This window comes from Chlorocebus sabaeus, chromosome 8 (genome assembly GCF_047675955.1).
Source record: "Chlorocebus sabaeus isolate Y175 chromosome 8, mChlSab1.0.hap1, whole genome shotgun sequence".
NCBI lineage: Eukaryota > Metazoa > Chordata > Mammalia > Primates > Cercopithecidae > Chlorocebus > Chlorocebus sabaeus.
Window position 1 is genome coordinate 85,198,399 of NC_132911.1, and position 20,876 is coordinate 85,219,274.

The 20,876-nt window shown below is 38.4% G+C and overlaps 1 long non-coding RNA gene across 1 annotated transcript in view; it reads right to left on the bottom strand.

Moving 5' to 3' along the window:
- Positions 1 to 918: 918 nt before the first annotated feature.
- LOC140712216 (uncharacterized) overlaps positions 919 to 20,876 on the bottom strand; it is a 29,701-nt gene continuing 9,743 nt past the window's right edge. The window contains exon 2 of the long non-coding RNA XR_012093719.1: positions 919 to 2,096. This is a non-coding gene — a long non-coding RNA (uncharacterized lncRNA). The remainder of the gene's footprint in view (positions 2,097 to 20,876) is intronic.

The following is a 20,876-nucleotide window of genomic DNA, read 5'->3' on the forward strand; positions in this document are numbered from 1 at the left end:
ACAAAAATATATAGAGGGTGAAAGGTTTCAGGATATGGATCTTGGAGAAATTCAAAAGCTAATAGACACCACACCAGAGGAATGAACAGAAGACAACTTGATGGAGATGAGTGCTTCTGAGCCCGTGCCAGATGATAAGGAAGAAGACATAGAAGAAGCAGTGCCAGAAAACAAATGGACATTAGACAATCCAGTAGAAGGTTTCCAGTTATTTAAGATTGCTTCTATGTCCAGTTATTAAAGGACACTTCTATGATATGGTCACTGAAACTAAAGGAAACAGTCGGAGAGGATTGGTACCATATAGAAACACTTTTATTAAAATGAAAAAGCAAAAAAGTCAGACAGAAATTTTGAGGTATTTCTGTAAAGTTATACTGAATGTGACTTCCTTTCATACCTCGCCTCCCACCTCTTCCACCTCTGCCACCTCTGGGATAGAAAGACCAATACCTCATCTTCTTCCTCCTCCTCAGCTTACTCAGTGTAAAAACAAGGATGAAAACCTTTATGATGATCTACTTTCTCTCAATGAATAGTAAATATATGTTCTCTTCCTTATGATTTTCTTAATAAGATTTTATTCTTTTTTTAGCATTCTTTAAGAATAGTATATAATACATATACAAAATATGTGTTATTTTGACTGTGTATGCTATTGGTAAGGCTTCTAGTCAACAGTAGGCCATTAGTAGTTAACTTTTGGGGTGTCAATAAAGTTATATGTAGATTTCAAACTGTACAGGAGCTCAGTGCTTCTAACCCTTGTGTTGTTCAAGAGTCAACTGTACACAGAAATAATTGAAAACGTACTCAAACAAGTGCATGTACACAATGTCATAGCAGCACTATTCACAATAGCCAAAGGGTAGAAACAGCCAAATGTCCAACAGCAGAATGGATCAACAAATTGTGGTATATCCATATAACAGAATTTTATTCATTCATGTAAAGGATCATTCATACATACTGATGTACACTATAATGTGGATGAACCTTAAAAAACATGCTAAGTGAAAGAAGCAAGACACATAAGATCACATACATGATTCCATTTTTATACAATATCCAGATTAGATAAACCTATAGAGATGGAACACAGATTGGTGGCTGTTGGGCTGTGGGAAGGAGAAATGGGGATAAAGTGCTCAAAGAGTAAGAGCTTTACTTGGAGTTATGGAAATGTTTTGGAACTAAATAGAGGTGGTGGTTACACAACATTGTGAATATACTAAACACTAACGAATTCTGCTCACTTGAAAAATGGTAAATTCAACATGAATTTCACCTCAAATTATTTTTACACTTAGTAAAGTTTTATATGTAATGGTGTTATATATGATTTCCTTTGTTGTTTATCTGTCTTTTCTAAAGTTTAATAATAAGCAGTATTGTTTTAATTATTAGGAATGAATTGTTTTAAAAAAATGATAAAAATACCCCAAGAACCTCACAATTTAAAACTACTCTTTAAAGAAAGTGGGAAATAGGGCTAAGAAAAATTTAGGTATCGTTTTTACACACTTTAAAAAAAATACATTTTTAAACAATATATTTAAAACGTAACATTTATAATTCTCATCTCTGTTCACTAGCAATTAAATTTCTTTCCATAGATTGTTTCCCAGAACTTTTTAAAGGTAAATTAAAAGAATGGCAGCAGAAAAATTCATTGACTTATTTTAGAACTAGTGCCTTTGCAGGAAAGGAGAGTTGGTGAAAGGGACTGAGAGATTGGGATGAAAAGGTAAATTCAAATCTTACTTTTACAAAAAGAACAACTAGCCATTTAGAGAATGAGAAAAAAGTTCATTTCACAGCTGCCTTTGTTTTCTCTCTTACTCTATCTGCAAAATATAGAACTAAGAGAAAGTAAATGCACACTTTTTTTTCTTTAATCATAAAACTATTCCCTGAATAGTTTCGTTAGAGTAGTTGAGCTTTGTTTTGAAAAAATTAGAGAAGCAATAAAGAAGAAAGATTTGCAGTTCTCATTGCTTCTAATTTTCTTCGGTAATGAGTTTTCGGCTTAAATGTGTATGCAATTTGTCCTTTTTCCTTACGGGAGCCAAGTTTCGTTGTGGCACTCAATTTTTCTGTTGAGGAAAAACATAAACATTAGTATCAGCCCAAAGTGAGAGTGGAAAACCTTTGGAAGAACATGGAAGGTGTTATTGAAAAGAAGAATAGATCAAAGATTTTAATTTTTTCTTTTTATGAGTCATGTAGCAGAAAAATATAAATAATAAAACAATTAGATATTGCCAAGCAAAACAATGGCTTAAATTGTTTCTCACAGTGTGGTTTGCTGACCACCTGAATCAAATTTTTCCAGGATGCTTGTTAAAAATACAAAGGATAGGTTCAACTCCAGAACTGCTGAAGCAGAGACTAAGGGGGGTGAAGCAAGGTTAAAATGAAACAAAATAACAATACACATAAACACACACAGTCTAAGCCAGAAGCCAGAGGAGGAAAAATGGCCCACTCCCTATTTTTGTAAATAAAGTTTTATTGGAACACACTCACAGTCTATGGCTGCTTTTGAGCTACAATGGCAGAGTTGAGTATTTGTGACAGAGATGATACAGCCTGTAAAACTTAAACTATTTATTGTTTGGCCTTTTACCAAAAAGTTTGCACCCCTTCTCTAAGCAAATGCCTCTCAAGCTGTATTGTGGATACAAATCACCTGGGAATGATTTTAAACAGATGACTCTGATTCAGTAAAATCTGGAATAGACCTAAGAGTCTGTGTCTTTATAGATTCCCAGGTGAAGCTCATGCTGCCATCTTGCAGATCAGATTTGAGTCGAAATGCTCCAGAATAGAGGTTCTAGAGTATGAGGAATGTACCTTCTCAGCTCCAACACAGACCTACTGGTTCAGAAACTCTGTGGATGGGATCCAGCAATCCATGCCTTATTGAGACCCCCCAAGGTAATTCTGATGCATGGCAAAGCTTGAGAGCCACTTATCCTTATGCTACATTATCCATTATGCTAACTGTCCACATTATCCTTATGCTAACTGAAACTTGACAACCACTGTCTTCAGAGAGCCTGAAATTATATGTTCATGTTACATTCCATTATCACAGATTCTCCTAAACACAATATTATGTTGGTTGATCATAATAATCAAAAGGGAAGGAGACACTGTGTGAAATTGCCACTAAATGCCACATTATTTATTTTTCCCTTGTATCTTCAGTGTGGTGGTTTTAAAGACATAAAATTTAAAATGTGTCTCCACTGATTTAATATAGTTTAATATGTTACTTTTGGGGACGTCTATTTTCATGGCTGCACAAAATAGCTCCAATGCCATGTCATTTCTGAAATGAGCAACAGAGGGAGCTAGTGTTATACTATTAATCCTTCAGGATAGGGGCATTTTCACACTGACTGAATTAGTGAAGGAATAGCTTCATGACTCATCCTTGAGTAAAATGTTACTGTTTGGATTTATAGTTTCTACTGTCTATGTTCGATACAGTCCTTCCCAATGCCAAAACAGCTATATGTTCAAAATGACTGACACCTGTAAGCAATTAGATTTGATTACTGTCAATATTCACAGGCTTCCTTACATGTTCAAATGAGGTTGAAGCTACCAGAGCTTAAGAAAACACAGATTCTTTTCTCATTAAATGTAAAGTTTTTGGGAGAGGAGGTGTTAACATAATCATGAGAATCAATCTAATAAGACAGAACAATCCCTTTCCAGGATCTAAGAGAAACTGAGACCAACAGGTAGATGCTTCAGGGCATTTGCTAGAAGTGGCTATTTGGGTACATGATATGATAGGAAGAAGCAAGCCATGTAATGCTGAGCTGAATGATGTCCCTTACTGGTAGCACCAGAAGGAATACAAACCGTTAGCCATAATTGTCCAATTTGTCAGCAGGAGAGACAATGTTTACAAAATGCAATGGAACATATTCCCAGAGGTGAAGAACCAGCACACAGATGGCAAGTAGACTATATTAGGCTGCTGCCATTAGCACCAGGAAGATTTAAATGGGTTTTGACTGGCATGGATTCAGGACTTGGCTTTGCTTTTCCAGTCACACAAACTAATGTCAATAATATAGTTAAAGGATTGAAACAGAATATACTGTATCAATGTGGCCTACCAATTGACATTTCTTCTGATCAAAGAAACCATTTCCTGGCACATTCTGCACAATACTAGGCAGAGTACCCAGGGCAATGAGTACTCAGTAATGTTTGCAGATGTAGGAAGAGATGGATGGAGAACCGAATGACTGATTGAATTGACAGATTAAAAGAGGTAGTTGAAGTCTAATGAAGGCATTATCAGTGTGAATGAAAGAAAGACAAACTAGAGAAACATCGTATAGGTGGAATCTTAGAGTTTGATCATTGTTTGGATACAGAGATCAGTGAAACAAAAATGGCTGATGAAAGAGAGATGTTATCTTGAACATTAATAAAAGAATCAGAAAGCTAATTGAGTTTGGGAGGAAAACTAATTGAGTTTGGAAAAGATGAGTTTCATTTTAGACTGAATAAGAAGTGCTAGAACATCATTTAGGACAAGCTAAACAAGAGGCTGTTGGCACTGCAACTTTAAGTCTTAGATGAGAGGTTTAGAATGGAAATAGAGATTGGAATTATCTTTACAGAGATCTTAGGATAGTTTAGATAGATGATATATTCAATTACAAATTTACTGATATGTTCAATAAGCATTTATCAAAGACTTGAGGGTTCTAGGCACTGGGTTACAGGCTGAGTATAATAAGCGCCAACACTTGTTGAGTACTTATAAAGTAGGCATTGCTTGGTGCTGGGAATGGAGCAGGGGACTTAGATGAAACTTAGATCCTAGTGGGGGTAGACCAAAAATAAAATTAATAAGTAAAATATATGCTATTAGATGGTGATATGTAGAAAAGGAAAGCCAGAAGGTGGGATAGAAATTGTTAGGGTTAAGTACTTTCAATTTTAAATGAAGTAGTTAGGGAAGGCCTCACCGAGAAAGTGACATTTGAACAAAGACCAGAGCAGATAAAGAAGCAAAGGTATCAGGGAAACAAATGTTCCAGGCAGAGCAGAAAGCAGCAGTATGAACACTAAGTGCAAAGGCCCAAGGGTAGGAACGTGCCTGGAGCACTGGAGGAATGGTTAGAAGGCAGGTGTTTCTGCAGCAAGGGTAGAGTAGAAGGACGTAATGTCAGGGAGGTAGCAGACACCAGCTCCTGTACGCATTTTAGGCTGCCGAGATGATTTTCGTGGAGGAGTGATATGACCTGACTTAAGTTCTAGTAGTATCAGCCAGGCTTCTGTTGGAAATTATAATTAAAAGGGAAAGAGCAGAGGTAGTTGAGAGGCTAATCCAGCTAATCCAGACAAGAAATGATGGTGCTTGGGACCAGGTTAATAGTAGTGAGGTGGACAGCATTGGTTGTATTCTGGGTATATGTTGAAAGTAGAGCCAACACTGTGGGGAAAAGAAAGAGAGATCAGACTGTTACTGTGTCTATAAAGAAAGAAGCAGACATAAGAGATTCCATTTAGTTCTGTATTTGAGATGCTGTTAATCTGTAACTCTACCCCCAACCCTGTCCTTGCAAGAGACAGGTGCTGTGGTGACTCAAGGTTTAACAGATTTGGAGATGTGCAGGGTGTGTTTTGCTAAACAAGTGCCTGAAGGCAGCTTGCTGGTTAAAAGTCATCACCATTCTCTTAATCTCAAGTACCCAGGGACACGTACACTGCGGAAGGTCACAGGGACCTCTGCCTAGGAAAGCTAGGTATTGTCCAAGGTTTCTCCCCATGTGATAGTCTGAAATATGGCCTTGTGGGAAGGGAAAGACCTGATCGTCCCCTAGCCTGACACCCGTGAAGGGTCTGTGCTGAGGAGGACTAGAATAAGAGGAAAGAAGGCCTCTTGGCAGTTGAGATAGAGAAAAGCATCTGTCTCCTGCTCGTCCCTGGGCAATGGAACATCTTGGTGTAAAACCTGATTGTATGTTCTATTTACTGACAAAGGAGAAAAGTGCCTTAGGGCTGAAGGTGGGGCTTGCTGGCAGCAATGCTGCTCTTTAATGCACTAAAAAGGTTTATGGAGATGTTTACATTTGCATATCAAGGCACAGCACTTTTCCTTAAACTTATTCATGTCACAGAGATCTTTATTCATATGTCTTGCTGCTGACCTTCTCCCCACTATGATCCTATCATCCTGCCACTTCTCCTTTTCCAAGATGGTAAAGATAATGATAAATAAATACTGAGGGAACTCAGAGACTGGTGCCAGCGCGTGGTCCCCTGGGTCCACTTTTTCTTTCTCTATACTTTGTCTCTGTGTCTCATTTCTTTTCTCAAGTCTCTCGTTCCACCTAATGAGAAATGCCCACAGGTGTGGAGGGGCAGACCACCCCTTCAAACACAACTCGTAGATTGATTGTGGAGCATAAGAAAAAAAGAATAAAAGATGATTCCAACATTATTTACCCTGAGTAATTACGAGAATGGTGTTATACCTGACTGAAGATGAAGAAGGCTGAGATGGAGTTTGTGAGAAGTAAGGATTGGGAGTAGTTTTAAACACGTTAATTGTGCAATACTCATTAGACAATCCAGTGAAGTTAGAGAAGCCTGTTTTATATGAGTCTGGAGTTCGGGAGAGAATTCTGAGTGGGAAATCCAAATGCAAAAGTTGTCCTGTACCTATGATGTTTGCAGCCTGAAACTGTTTATCTCTTGGTGATCTCATCAAGAGAGTCAGTGTAGAAAGAAAAGGAGATCAAAGGTTTAAGCTTAGGTCCAACGTTTAGGGTCAGAGAAAACTACAGGAACAAAAAAGGGAGTGACTATCAAGGAGTGTATACTAAAGGGAGACACATATGGAAATAAGCGTTAAGTGTATTTGTACTATAGAGGGGTTCAAAGGAGAGAGAGAGGTCAAGACTACCAAAGAAATGAAGGATCAAGAAAGGTTTGATAGAGAAAAACTTACTGGAAGTGCGGGGAGGATGAGGATTTTCCAGACAGAGAGAAATGACGTTAACAAATCCAGTTTGTTGTGGCAGAATGGTGAAGAGTAATGACTCTGGAGCCAGAGTGCCTGGAGTTGAATCCTGGCTCTGCCACTTACTAGATGTGTAATGTTGGTTGAATCACTTAACCTCTCTGGGCCTCAATTTCCTCATCTATAAAATGAGGATAATAATACATACATAGGGTTGTTATCTGGATTAAATAATAAAATATGTGTAAATTTCTTAGACTACATGACACTCTGCATGTTATACATAAGTTTTAATTAAATCTATAGAGATTTGGAACTTTATGGAACAATTTGGAAATTACAGTGGTTGGGGTATAGAGTAGGTGGGGAGAGGAAATGGTGTCTAAGGCTGGAAATGCAGATGAGGGCCAGCTCACAGAGACTCTTCGTGTTATGGGAAATAATTTGAACTTTTCCAGTAAGCATTTGGTCAGATTCGTGTTTTTGAAACACAATTCTAACAGTAGGGTGAAGGTTACCAAGTGATAAGGTGAGATTAGAGGCCGAGTGAAGCAGAGATTGTGTGACAAGAAAGAGCAGATGTGAACAAACTGGAGAGTGTTGAGCAGATACAATTAACAAGGCTTGGTCATCAGTTAATGTGAAGAATGAGGAAAATTACAAAGGCTGAAATGACTTCCAGATTTTCTATTGTGTTACTGGTTAGCTGATGATCCATTTTGTTAGAAGGAATATAGGAGGTAGAACATGTGTTAAAGACAGATAATACTCTGTTTTGTGAATGTGGGTTTGAGTACCTCTGTGACATTCTGGTTGAGATGTTCTGGCACCATAGGAAATGGAAACATGGAATGCGATGTGATATAAGGCTGTGACTACAGGAGAGGGGTCCAGGCTAGAAATATAGATTCAGAAGTCATCATCATGCTGGTGGTTGGAGGAGTCATAAAATTGGGAGGAATGTCTCAGGAATTGTGTATAGAATGAGAAAGCCAAAGCAGAGCCCTGCAAAGCATCAGCACTTGGAAATGAGAAGGCTGAAAAGGAAGCAAAACTGTTACAGAGGTAGAAGCAACAAGAAAGAGAAGCCAAGGAAGAGGGAATATCAAGGGAGATAAGGACTGGAAGCCAAATGCTGCATTGAGAAAAGTCAAGGAGGCTGAGGACAAAAGAGATTTCGTTAAGTGTGGCAATTATGAGATCACTGGCTCTCTACCAGAAAGGTGAAGTGCTGAAAGCAGGAAGCTAATTACAATGGGTGTAGCAGACACAGTTGGTGCCCCTCCCATATTTCTTTGGCATTCACTATTTCCAACCTTGCCAATGGTGTCCTACTGAAAGCACCTGCTACTTTATCTGAGGGCTTTTTCATTAGCAAGAGCCCAGCCTTGTCTTGGAGTTGGTCAGATGTGCCAGAGTTAATGCCTGCAGGAGCAGCCCACAGTGATTTAAGATGTGAGTTGATTGGTAAGTACCCCAGTATTCCTCTTGCAAGGAGAAAACACCCTTAAGATATGTTCTACAGTTTCCCAAAGATGCCAAATGAGAGTCAAATCCCAGTTTACCACAATAGTAATCTAAGATAAACACATTCTCTATTGACTTTTTTCCTACCTTGACTCACTTCATTTTCTCCTAGCAAAGATTATCCCCCAAGTAAACTACTCCCATCAAATTCTAATCAGAGCCTGTTTCTGGGTGTGCCTAACTTATGACAAAAGGTCGTAAAAGTTTTAAGAGGTGAAGATAAAAAAGAATTAAAATATTTAAACTTGTTTATGAATGAAAAAAGATAGAACCGTAACTAGAAAATGACATAGAATCATGAGACATTTTTTCTTTATGTCATGGGAGAAAAGTTTATATGCTGGGGGGACAGAAACTATAGGAAGGGGTAAGGGTGTAGGAGAAGCGATGCTGTAGTGGAGCAGGGTCCCTGGGATAGGGGGAAGGCATGTGGTAGCACAAGGAGGGGTTAAGAGTTGAGGAAGAGAGATGCCTTTTCATTAAGTAAACAGAAAGGAGAGAGGATGGTGACAGTAACAAGTAAGAGCACAGTTGTGTATGAATGTTCTGGTAGCCAGAGAGCAGAAAGGGAGCTCATTTACTAACTGTGAAGGAGATTGGTGTGACAGTATAAGTCTATTGGCCAAGAAAAATGATAGAAAATGGAGACAAATAGAATGCATTTAGGTGGCAAATAGAAGAGGAGAAAAATTTAGAGAGATAAATCAAGAAACAAGTAACATAGTAATATGGAAACCAAGAAGGAATGGTTTTAAAGGAGAGAGTGATCAGTGTTCAATTTTTTGAATGAACGTCAGTAATTTTGGAAAAGAATTTCTTTTGGGTCAATGGAATAGAAGCTATCTATTTAAAGGATAAAAGAGTAAATGGATAGCAAAAAAAATAGAGAATGGCAAACAGATGAGACCTTGACCAGAAGATAATTCCAAAATATGTATTCACATCAAGTTAATGGAGAAAAAACCCAAAAGTATTTCCAGGCACACCAAAATACCTGTATTTAGAACTCTTCAGATATTTGGTTACATTATATGAAATTTCTCAGATTTGACCATTTTTAACTTACAAAAATGTCAATTGCATATGATTTGACCTAATATTCACAAATATCATAGGGAGATTTTTTACTGACGAGAACTCAGATTCTTAGGTTACCTATGTCAACTATCAACTCTAAGTCTATTGTGAATACTTAAGGCATAAAACTGCCAAGAATACTATGTGGTTAGCAAAACACCATGGATGAAAGATAGTGGATGAAAGATAATGAAAATTGACAAATTATTGATTTTATTTTTAGTATTTTAATAACATATGTTCTACCAAAAGAATAATTTCTGTAACAAAGTATTAGAAATAATCAGCTTTCTAAGGCCGAGCACAGTGGCTCACGCCTGTAATCCCAGCACTTTGGGAGGCTGAGGTGGGCAAATCATGAGGTCAGGAGTTCAAGACCAGCCCGGCCAACATGGTGAAAGCCTGTCTCTACTAAAAATATAAATATTATCCCAGCATGGTGGTACGTGTCTGTAATCCCAGCTACTCGGGAGGCTGAGGCAGGAGAATTGCTTGAACCCGGGAGGCAGAGGTTGCAGTGAGCCGAGATCACACCATCGTACTCCAGCCTGGGAGACAAGAGCAAGACTCTCTCTCAAAAAAAAAAAAAAAAAAAAAAAAAAAGAAAAGAAAAGAAAAAAGAAGAAGAAAAAAAGAAAAGAAATAAGCAGCTTTCTTTTTTCCTGGATTTTCACAAATATTCTAAAAATAAAAATATCTCTCTAGAACCTTTAGCTTTTAATTGGAGAATTTTTGAGAGTGAAATGGCTAGAGTAGAATGAAACTGTGAATGGTGATTTATCTGCTAGAGACATCATTGAGTGAAAACAACTTCAGTGAACTTGATTATTTTGGATCTTATTCCTTGCCTCAGTAATTTTTTTCCTCAAATTTAATTGCTTCGAGGCCAATGATGAAGGGCGTGTAAAATGCAATTAACAGATGAAAAATACCTCCTGTGATTTGATATTAAGCAGGAGTGATGGAGTGTAACATTAAAGAATGGTATCAGAGGTGCATATTCTGCATTTCACTTTAATTACGTCAATTTCAGGTTTTGGAACACTGGAATTTCACGCATGCTTAATTAAATTACGTCAGTACCAATACTTTGAGCTCAAAAGAATTTTTAGAGAAAGTTTCAGAGACTACGAACATGGGGACAATAATTATTTGCCCTGCTGGCTACTAGACCAAAGTATGCTCTTCTCTTCAATCTGTAAATATCTGAATAGAATTCAAAGCTCATAAGATAACAGACATAACTTTGAGTATACATTGGACCCATGAGAGGGAAAGTGGTCTATATTAATTCTTCAATCCTCCAACCCCTATAAATGGTTTCAGATGCATGTATTTTTTTTGAAGATGTAAAAAGACAAAAATCAGAGACACTACTAACATATTTTTAAAAAATTAAATTCTTTTTTTCAAAGACAATGTAATAGATCCAATTATATCCATTTTATAGATAAGAAACTAAGGCTTTAGGATATTAACACTTAAGCTGTACACTGATGGTCATACAGTTGATACCCAAGCTCTATCTGTAACACATCAAGCACAAAATTCCTGTTCTAAGTGTTCCTTAAAATGGATTATATGACTCTGCAGGAATTATATATTTTCTTCCCTTGTCCCTGTTTATGTTGACAATCATGCTTGCTTTTTTTTGTCCCTTCTACAGCTCATGCCCTGGCTCCTTTTCTCCACTTTACCCTTTCTTAGAGGCATTCTATGATAAAAATGAAAGTCATTGAAGGGGTCTGAAGTCCTCTTAGGGGGGACATTAGTTATACTGTGGTTCCAGGAAAACCTTGAGGGCATAATGGCATAATAGTTAGCTCAGGTGCTGTAAAAAGTATCTGGGGCCACAGAAATTGCTAGCTTCATACATTTTGAGGTAGACCAGTTATTTGCTGGGCTGTAAGGCTGTGATCTTAGAACATTTGAACATGTAATAAAGTTCTTGGGGACTAAAGAGAACCAGCATTTTCCGAAGATTGAAACTGGACCCCTTCCTTACAAAATATACAAAAATTAACTCAAGATGGATTAAAGACTTAAATGTAAAAGCAAAAACTATAAAAGCCCTGAAGACAACCTAAGCAATATCATTCAGGACATTGGCATAGGTGAAGATTTCATGATGAAGATGCCAAACAATCGTGACAAAGGCAAGAACTGACAAACTAAAGAGCTTCTGCATAGCAAAGGAAACTATAAACAGAGTAAACAGACAACCTATAGAACAGGAGAAAATTTTTGCACACTATGCATCTGACAAAGGTCCAATATCCTGCATCTATAAGGAACTTAAACAAATTTACAAGGAAGAAACAACCCCATTAAAAAGTGGGCAAAGGACATGAATAGACACTTCTCAAAAGAAGACATTCATGCAGCCAAAAGTCATATGGAAAAAAAACCCAACATCACTGATTATTAGAGAAATGCAAATCAAAACCACAATGAGATACCATCTCACACCACTTAGAATGGCTATTATTAAAAAGTAAAAAAATAACAGATGCTGGCGAGGTTTTAGAGAAAAAGGAATGCTTACACACTGTTGGTGGGAGTGTAAACTAGTTTAACCATTGTGGAAGACAGTGTGGTGATTCCTCAAAGACCTAAAGACAGAAATACCATTTGACTCAGCAAGCCCATTGCTGGGTATATACCCCAAGAAATATAAATCATTCTATTATAAAGACACATGTATGTATATGTTTATTGTAGCACTATTCACAATAGCAAAGACATGGAATCAACCTAAACGCCCATCAGTTATAGACTGCATAAAGAAAATGTGGTACATATACACCATGGAATACTATGCAGCCATAAAAAAGAGCGAGTTCATGTCCTTTGCAGGAACATGATGGAGCTGGAGGTCACCATCCTTAGCAAACTAACAGAGGAACAGAGAACCAAATACTGCATGTTCTCACTTAAAAGTGGGAGCTAAATGGTGAGAACACATGGATCATGGAGAGGAACACCACACACAAGGGCCTCTCAGAGGGTAGAGGTTGGGAGGAGGGAGAGGATCAGGAAAAATAACTAATGGGTACCAGGCTTAATACCTGGGTGATGAAATAATCTGCACAACAAACCCCCATGACACAAGTTTACCTATATAACAAACCTGCACATGTACCCTTGAACTTAAAATAAAAGTTTAAAAAAATGAATCTGTCACCCCTGGAAATTTTATAAAAATATGATGCCACATTTTTACATGAGTACAAATTAGGATAACCTCATGGTATATTTGCAAGTTTGAAACGTGTATGTTGCAAATGTTTATTAAGATACTGAATAAGAAAATATAATAAAAATAGTGCAGATTTTTAAAAATTGGCATTTTATGTTTGTTCAGTTTATTTACATTGTTAACAAATAAGTTAGGTAATTCTATTCATAATAATAGTTACCATTCACTGAGTATTATATGGTGCTGATATATATACATGCATGCATACTTATGTATGTATTATTATCCCATTAAAATGGGCATTATGATCCCCCTTTAAGGTGAAGAAACAGAAAGTCACTTGCTCAGGATTATACAACTCAAGTGTGGCAGAGCTAAAATTCCAGCTCAGTTCCTTCCAGCTCCAAATTCCACATTTTTTCCACCGTACCATGCAGCTTCCCAAAGGAGCACTCAGGTTGCTTTCCCAGTTACATTATCACCTCCCAGTTGTCAGTGTAACCTTGTCAAGTGGGAGGTCAGAAGGAATTATGTGGCCCCCTCAAAATTCACTTCCTTAATTGCTGAGCTCAGCTAACTCTAGCTGTACTCAGCTGAAAGGTGAAAATCAACAAAGTAAAACCTGCTAAGTTATGTTTCCTTTACCTAATAAAATAATTTAAGAGAACTCTTATAAGCCAGGATTAATAACATAGGAAGAATTTTTTTTTTTTTTTTTTTTTTTTTTTTTTTTTTTTTTTGAGACGGAGTCTCGCTCTGTCGCCCAAGCTGGAGTGCAGTGGCGGATCTCAGCTCACTGCAAGCTCCGCCTCCTGGGTTTACGCCATTCTCCTGCCTCAGCCTCCCGAGTAGCTGGGACTACAGGCGCCCGCCACCTCGCCCGGCTAGTTTTTTGTATTTTTTAGTAGAAACGGGGTTTCACTGTGTTAGCCAGGATGGTCTTGATCTCCTGACCTCGTGATCCGCCCGTCTCGGCCTCCCAAAGTGCTGGGATTACAGGCTTGAGCCACCGCGCCCGGCCCATAGGAAGAATTTTATTGAACCATTTGCTACTTTTTCCTGAGATAAGATATTTCACAGTTCTTCATTCATCATCCTATTTTCTTTTGTAAAAAATAACATTTCTAATGAAAGCATAACACTAGGCAGAGAAGAATGCACAAATCTGATATGTACAGCTTGGTGAAATATCGCAATGTGAATCTACCCATGTCGCCATCTTCCAGATAGAAAACTTTGCCAGCACTCTGAAGCCCCCTCATCCCCTTCCCAATCATTCCTCCTTCTCTCCTTCCCAAAAGAAACCATTATCTTGGCTCCCACTAGCACAGATTAGTTTTATCTATTTTTGATTTTTTAACAAATAGGATCTTCAGGTTTTAATTTTTGTGTGTGCAGATTCCTTCACTCAATATGTTTATCGTTGAGTGGTTGCAAATAGTCATAGTTCTTTCTTTATCATTGCTTTCATTATTCCATTGAATGAATATGTCACACTAAAAGCACCATTTTACTGTTGATGAACACATGAGTTACAACCATGTACCACATAAGAGTTTTGCTCAATCATGGGTCACATATTTGACAGTGGTCCCGTAAGCTCATAACTCTATATTTTTATTGTACCTTTTCTATGTTAAGATATGGTTAGCTACACAAATACTTACCATTGTGTTTCAATTGCCTATAGTATTTAGAACAGCAATGTGTTGTATAGGTTTGTAGTCTAGAAGCAATAGACAATGCCACGCAGCTTTGGTGTGTAGTAGGCTATACCATCTAGATTTGTGTAAGTACTCTCAATGATGTTTGCACAATGATCAAATCACCCAACGATGAATTTCTCAGACTCTATCCCTGTTGTTAAGCAATGATGATGTTGCTTGACTATATTTCCAATTTGGGGTTATTACAAATAACCCTACCATGAACATTTTTGTACATGACTCTTGGTATAAATGTTCAACTTTAATAGATAATACCACACAGATTTCCAAAGTGGTTTACCAATTTACTATCTACCAGCCAGGCTTGGTAAGTAGGAATGGTTCCTACTCTACATGTTAGTCCTGAGTTTTAATGTAAATTATTAACAAGGTTGGGGGCTAGAAAGAGGCATCACTTTTGTCCTAGTGAAACATAGAGATGTTAAATATTGCACCCAGGATGACTCAGTGGTATCTCTGGATTTGGTCATTGTGAGCTACCTCCTAGTTGCAAGTGTTAGCACACTAGCTAGAAGTGTTTTCTGGACCATTCTGTGAACAGAGGCAGTTTAATAACATGTGGCAGGGCACCAGTGGATGATCTCATGTGTGAGTAACCACTCTTAAATCACCTTAGTATTGCTGTTGATTCATCAGTGTGAAAACAGCAATATCAAAGTAAGCCATGGAGGAGGGTGGAGGCACCACTGTGCTGTGATCACAGCAAAAGTTAACACTAGGGTCTTCCTAAGGCATCTGCCTATCATAGTGTTTGTTTGAAGTTCTGAAGACACCAGAACTTTTACAATGCCACTCTAGAAGGTAGCATTAGTGGAACTGACAACAGGTGCCTGAACACCTGATCCATGTCTTTTAAGTAGGACAAAACCTTTTATACAATTTCTTATGAATTCTAATTCTCTTAGAAGTTCTTGTAAATGTTACCTACTTTTTACTTAATTAAGAGAAGATCTGCGAGAGATGACAATTTCCCTTAGATAATTCTGGATACCAAGGATAATCCAGAAATAAGTATGTAAAATGAAATAGATTTGTAATCTGTCTTTGAAAAGTTCAGTGAGTATGTCGAGATGGTGTGGAGAAACAGAGACTAAGATTCTTGAATTTATTTGCTCTCTGTCTCTCTCTCTATATATATACACACATACACATATATAATTATTTTTCTTGCCGATATTAAGGAGAAACTGAACAAGAAAGTTAAACTTACAGCTTTCAAAGAGAACCTCCACTGCTTGCTTCAGGAAACTTAGGTAGGTGAAGAGGAAAATGTGATGTAATCTCTGAATAATAAAAAGAGGATTTAATAGAGGCTTAATCTCCAAGGCATTTCCAGTATCCAAAGTTTCTTTGACTACAAATCCATTCTCAAACTCTTGGTTGTCTTTTTCTTTTTTAAAAAAATTACACGAGGCTGGGTGCGGTGGCTCAAGCCTGTAATCCCAGCACTTTGGGAGGCCGAGACGGGCGGATCACGAGGTCAGGAGATCGAGACCATCCTGGCTAACACGGTGAAACCCCGTCTCTACTAAAAAAAAAAATACAAAAAACTAGCTGGGCGAGGTGGCGGGCGCCTGTAGTCCTGCAAGGAGCTGGGCACATTCCTCAGTCCCGGGCTCAAAACTCCCTGAGCCTAGTACAAACACATTCCATCCTCCCATCCCACCACATATCGCCATATATCTCTCAAACTCCCTGAGCCCAGTATAAACACCACCTGGAAAGCCTCTGATAAGGAGACAGCCGTTCAAGGTTTCACTGAAAGCGCAGGAACCAAAAGAATTTCTTTGTTCCCCTGTGACTTTCGGGCTATAAAAAGCAAACGCTCGCATTGTTCGGGGCCCTCTTGCATGCTGTAGAATGGAGGGACAAGGTTCGAACTTGTAATAAAGATCCTTGCCGCTTGGCTTTGACACTGGACTCTGGTGGTCTTCTTTGGGGAACTAACGGTCTAGGCATAACAGTCCCAGCTACTCGGGAGGCTGAGGCAGGAGACGTGAACCCGGGAGGCGGAGCTTGCGGTGAGCTGAGATCCCGCCACTGCACTCCAGCCCGGGCGACAGAGCGAGACTCCATCTCAAAAAAAAAAAAAAAAAAAAAAAAATTACACGAATGGTTACTAATTACTAATAGAGTAATAGAGTATCAATACTCTTAATTACCTTTTCTTCAGACTACTGAGTCATGTACTGTCATGTGCTTGATGATGATGGTACTGTCATCATTATGTATTTGGTCATAGTTAAAAACAACAACAACAACAACAAAAAACACCTCAGCAACCTAAAAATGAGGTTTGCATGTTCAAGTCTACTGATGCTGTCTTCTTGCCATTTGCTTTTGGTGGCATCAGTTGACTTAGCTGATTTACACAATACATTTGCCATCAACCCTGGCGATTTTTTAAAAAGAAATGATTGAAATCCCCTGTGGGGTGGAAATAAAAAAAAGAAGAAAAGCAAGAATGGGGTTAAGGGAGAGGGAGGGAGAATGAGAGCATGGGAGTGCTCTTATCCATTTCACAGGCATAAGTCAATGCATGTGTCACTTGTGAATTTGAAGAGTAAGCCTTCTCACGGTGCAAGCAGAAAGTAGTTTCCTCCCCTCCATAAGCTTCTGCACAGATGGGAAAATATCCACTGGGGAATACAGGAGGCTTCTCTACTATCTTCTTGTCTGCATTAGGCTACCTTTGGCTATTCTCGTGTGGGAAAAGAGGAAAAATAAAGGGTAGAAAAAGTCTTATTTGACTGGAATAGTTTTATCTGAAATTTATTTGTAGCAGAATAATACATTTCAATATAAATGAATATTTTTTGTACTTAGTGAGTTTTTAAAGCTATGTTTTTCTATGGGATGTTATCATGGACTTTTGGAGAACTTCCTCTCCTCATCACTGAGGATTTCTCACTTGTAGTTTCCTTGACTCAGAGAACTCTTATTTCTCTGCTTGTAACTCCTCCTTCAGCAAGATCCTGCTGGCAGAAGGGGGCTGAGCAACAATAATAAAAATCATATTACAAAATTTGCCCTGGAATCTGAGTCTGAAAACAGTCAATGGCATATATCTTAAATTTTAACTATTATATTTTATCCTTATGTTAGATGATAAATAATTAAAATGCAGAATAAGGTTTTTTAGTTGTTTTCATCAGTGTTCTTTTCTTTTTGGTTGTTAAAGAAATGCTCTGTGAAATTATTATACACGTATCTTAAAGAAACCATTTACGGCCGGGCGCGGTGGCTCAAGCCTGTAATCCCAGCACTTTGGGAGGCCAAGATGGGCGGATCACGAGGTCAGGAGATCGAGACCATCCTGGCTAACACGGTGAAACCCCGTCTCTACTAAAAAATACGAAAAATTAGCCGGGCGAGGTGGCGGGCGCCTGTAGTCCCAGCTACTCAGGAGGCTGAGGCAGGAGACTGGCGTAAACTCGAAGCAGAGCTTGCAGTGAGCCGAGATCGCACCACTGGACTCCAGGCTGGGTGACAGAGCAAGACTCCGTCTCAAAAAAAAAAAAAAAAAAAAAAAAAGAAACCATTTACTACACTTCCCATATGTAAGTATATAAATTAGGTAGGTTTAATATATCTAGGCAAAAAATGTGTGCCCAATTGCTTACTTCTTGAGAAATAGAACACTTGGCTTTGGAATAGCAATTTAATACAATACCAAGACCACCTACTGAAGTACCTAGTTACTTTCCTGTACTTTTCCCCCTTTTCACTTTCTTCGAAAATCAGTTTTTGCTGTGTCTTCTGACTACTTTCTGTCTACCTCCACTAATGGCTTCCGTCACCTGCCCACCAATGCCACATACATAGGTGAGTGCTACTGTCTGAAATGCCATTGTTATGGATTCAGCCTTCAGTTTAAACATTGTTCCTTCTTCTCCTTTTAAAGTGCAAATACCTCCCAGATGGTCGAATATGAATTAAATAACTTCATACATTAGAATGAATTAGTCTTTCAAGTTCCTATGGCCCCAAGGACAGCATAAGAAATTTAAAGGAAAGGACTACTGAAAAGGGAAAAGAGAGGAGGTACATTAGGTTGTTATTTTTCATGTTTCATTCTAGTATAACATGTTGTCCACTGGAATTAAGATATAACCTGGCGGCCGGGCGTGGTGGCGCATACCTGTAATCCCAGCACTTTGGAAGGCTAAGGTGGGCGGATCACGAGGTCAGGAGTTCAAGACCAGCCTGGCCAATATGGTGAAACCCCGTCTCCACAAAAAATACAAAAATTAGCCGGGTGTGGTGGAGCGTGCCTGTAGTCCCAGCTACTTGGGAGACTGAGGCAGAAGAATCACTTGAATATGGAAGGTGGAGGTTGCAGTGAGCCGAGATTATACCACTGCACTCCAGCCTGGGTGACAGAGCGAGACTCTGTCTCAAAAAAAAAAAGATATAAACTGGCCACAAAGCCAGGGGATGCTTACCAATGGCCTGATCTCTACTGGGCAGAGCCTATATCCTGATGCACCTTTAGAAGGAAAAGAAAAACTCTGTACTCATAACTGCTTGGAAGAAGATGCATTTGATTCCTGTTCCCCTCCACTGGTCACCTTTCTCTTCTTCCATCAACAGAAAAGTTCAGGTGTGTAAGTAACCTGGTTTCTTCCTTCCTCCCTGCATCAGTTTTGTTCCCTATTACTCAAAATTCAGGGTGAAGATTTCAGAAGTAAACCAACTCAGTCCAATATTCTACCTGTCATTCAAAAGACCACCCGGATAGCTACATGGTAGAAAGGAGAGTATTATTGACAATATCAGTTTGCAAACCAGAGTCAGTATCCGCTGTGGACCAAAGGTCCTCTCTCTTTGAAGAGGGAAAAGGCAGGTTGAAATTTATGCCTCATAGGGCCTGTATCATGCAATAGAGTCAGACAAACATAGGTGCCTCAGAATACAGGCTCTACCCTACAAAAATCAGGCCCTGGGTAAGTGTCCTCTGGCCCTGCGGTCAGGTTATATCTTGATTCCAATGGGTAACATGTACCAGGATGAAACATGAAGAAAAACATCTTAATTCACCTTCATCTCTTTTCTCTTTTCAATAGTCCCTCCCTTAAAACTCCAAGTCTCTTATGCTTCTGCACGTTTGGGGAAAAGCTATCCATATCTCTGAGAGGAATTAAGTGCATGACAATGGGTAAAAGTGTATGGAACATACATCCCATGTTCACTTTGGGGCGGGATTTTAGCATTAAAATGGGGTGGACTTTGCTGTTTACATCAAAAGGTGAACTATAGGACACAAAGACAGTTTGTGCACCCTCTCTATTAAGCTGGCTGAAACCGGCTTGAGGCCTGCAGTTGCTTATCAGGAAAGAATATAAGGAGTGTCCTCTGTTCAATTAAAGTTGTAGTGGTCTGGGATGTAAATCAGAGTTAAGAAGGTTCTGATAATTTGCCTGATTCCTCCTGTTGTTAAGGAGTTTAGCAAAGGTGTGGTTTTTCTTAAAGGAATTTAGGACAATACCACGCCAGCTGAACCCTGAACCCTCAACCTGTAGGGAACTTGTTTCAACTTTAAGGTCTGGCTTAATTGATAAAGGGGCATCTACTTTGGCCTCCTGGGTCACACATACAAAGCTTTCTCTAAATACTGTACCTTTTGGTTACATTCACTTTCTGAACTTCAGTAGAACATGTCTAGAAGACCTTTACTAGGGGGTAAGTTTTCATGCATAGATGTCCTCCATGAACAACTAATATGTATGTTCTTTGAGGCCATTACTAGTTACATACTATACTTCTTTATTCCCGCAGAACAGTGACTCGGTGATAGAATCAAATACTTTGGAGGCTGAAGATTATCATCAGCATTTTCCTATTCTTCAGAGCATTCGAAGTGCTGTTAAAAGGACGGCAGCAAACAAGGCAGGTTTTGTAATCAATCCATTTGTAGAAATGCTGCTCTTAAAAAGTTAAATGTATTTTTTAAGTTCAAGATTTCCTGGCATCTTTAGTATGCTCATACAAGCTGGAAATATCCAGTGGGAATCATGGTATGCCCAATTTTCCTAATTTGTTTGATAATGGAGTCTGTATTCAAAAAATCACTCACAGGAAAATTTAATTTCTTCTGTTCTCATTTTATAGATGAGAAAACAAAAATTTGAATTTAAACAGGTATTTTGTAGCAAAGTCTAGAACAATATCCTAGGCCACTGCTTTTACTTTTTATGCATTTAGAGCAGATATTTAATGAAATTATTGTCTTATGAATGATATTAATATTTCTTTGCCTGACTATATTAACATGTTAGGGCCTAGAGTTATAATAGAGACAAAAGTTGCTATGTCTAATTTGATTCTTAAAAAATCTTTTAAG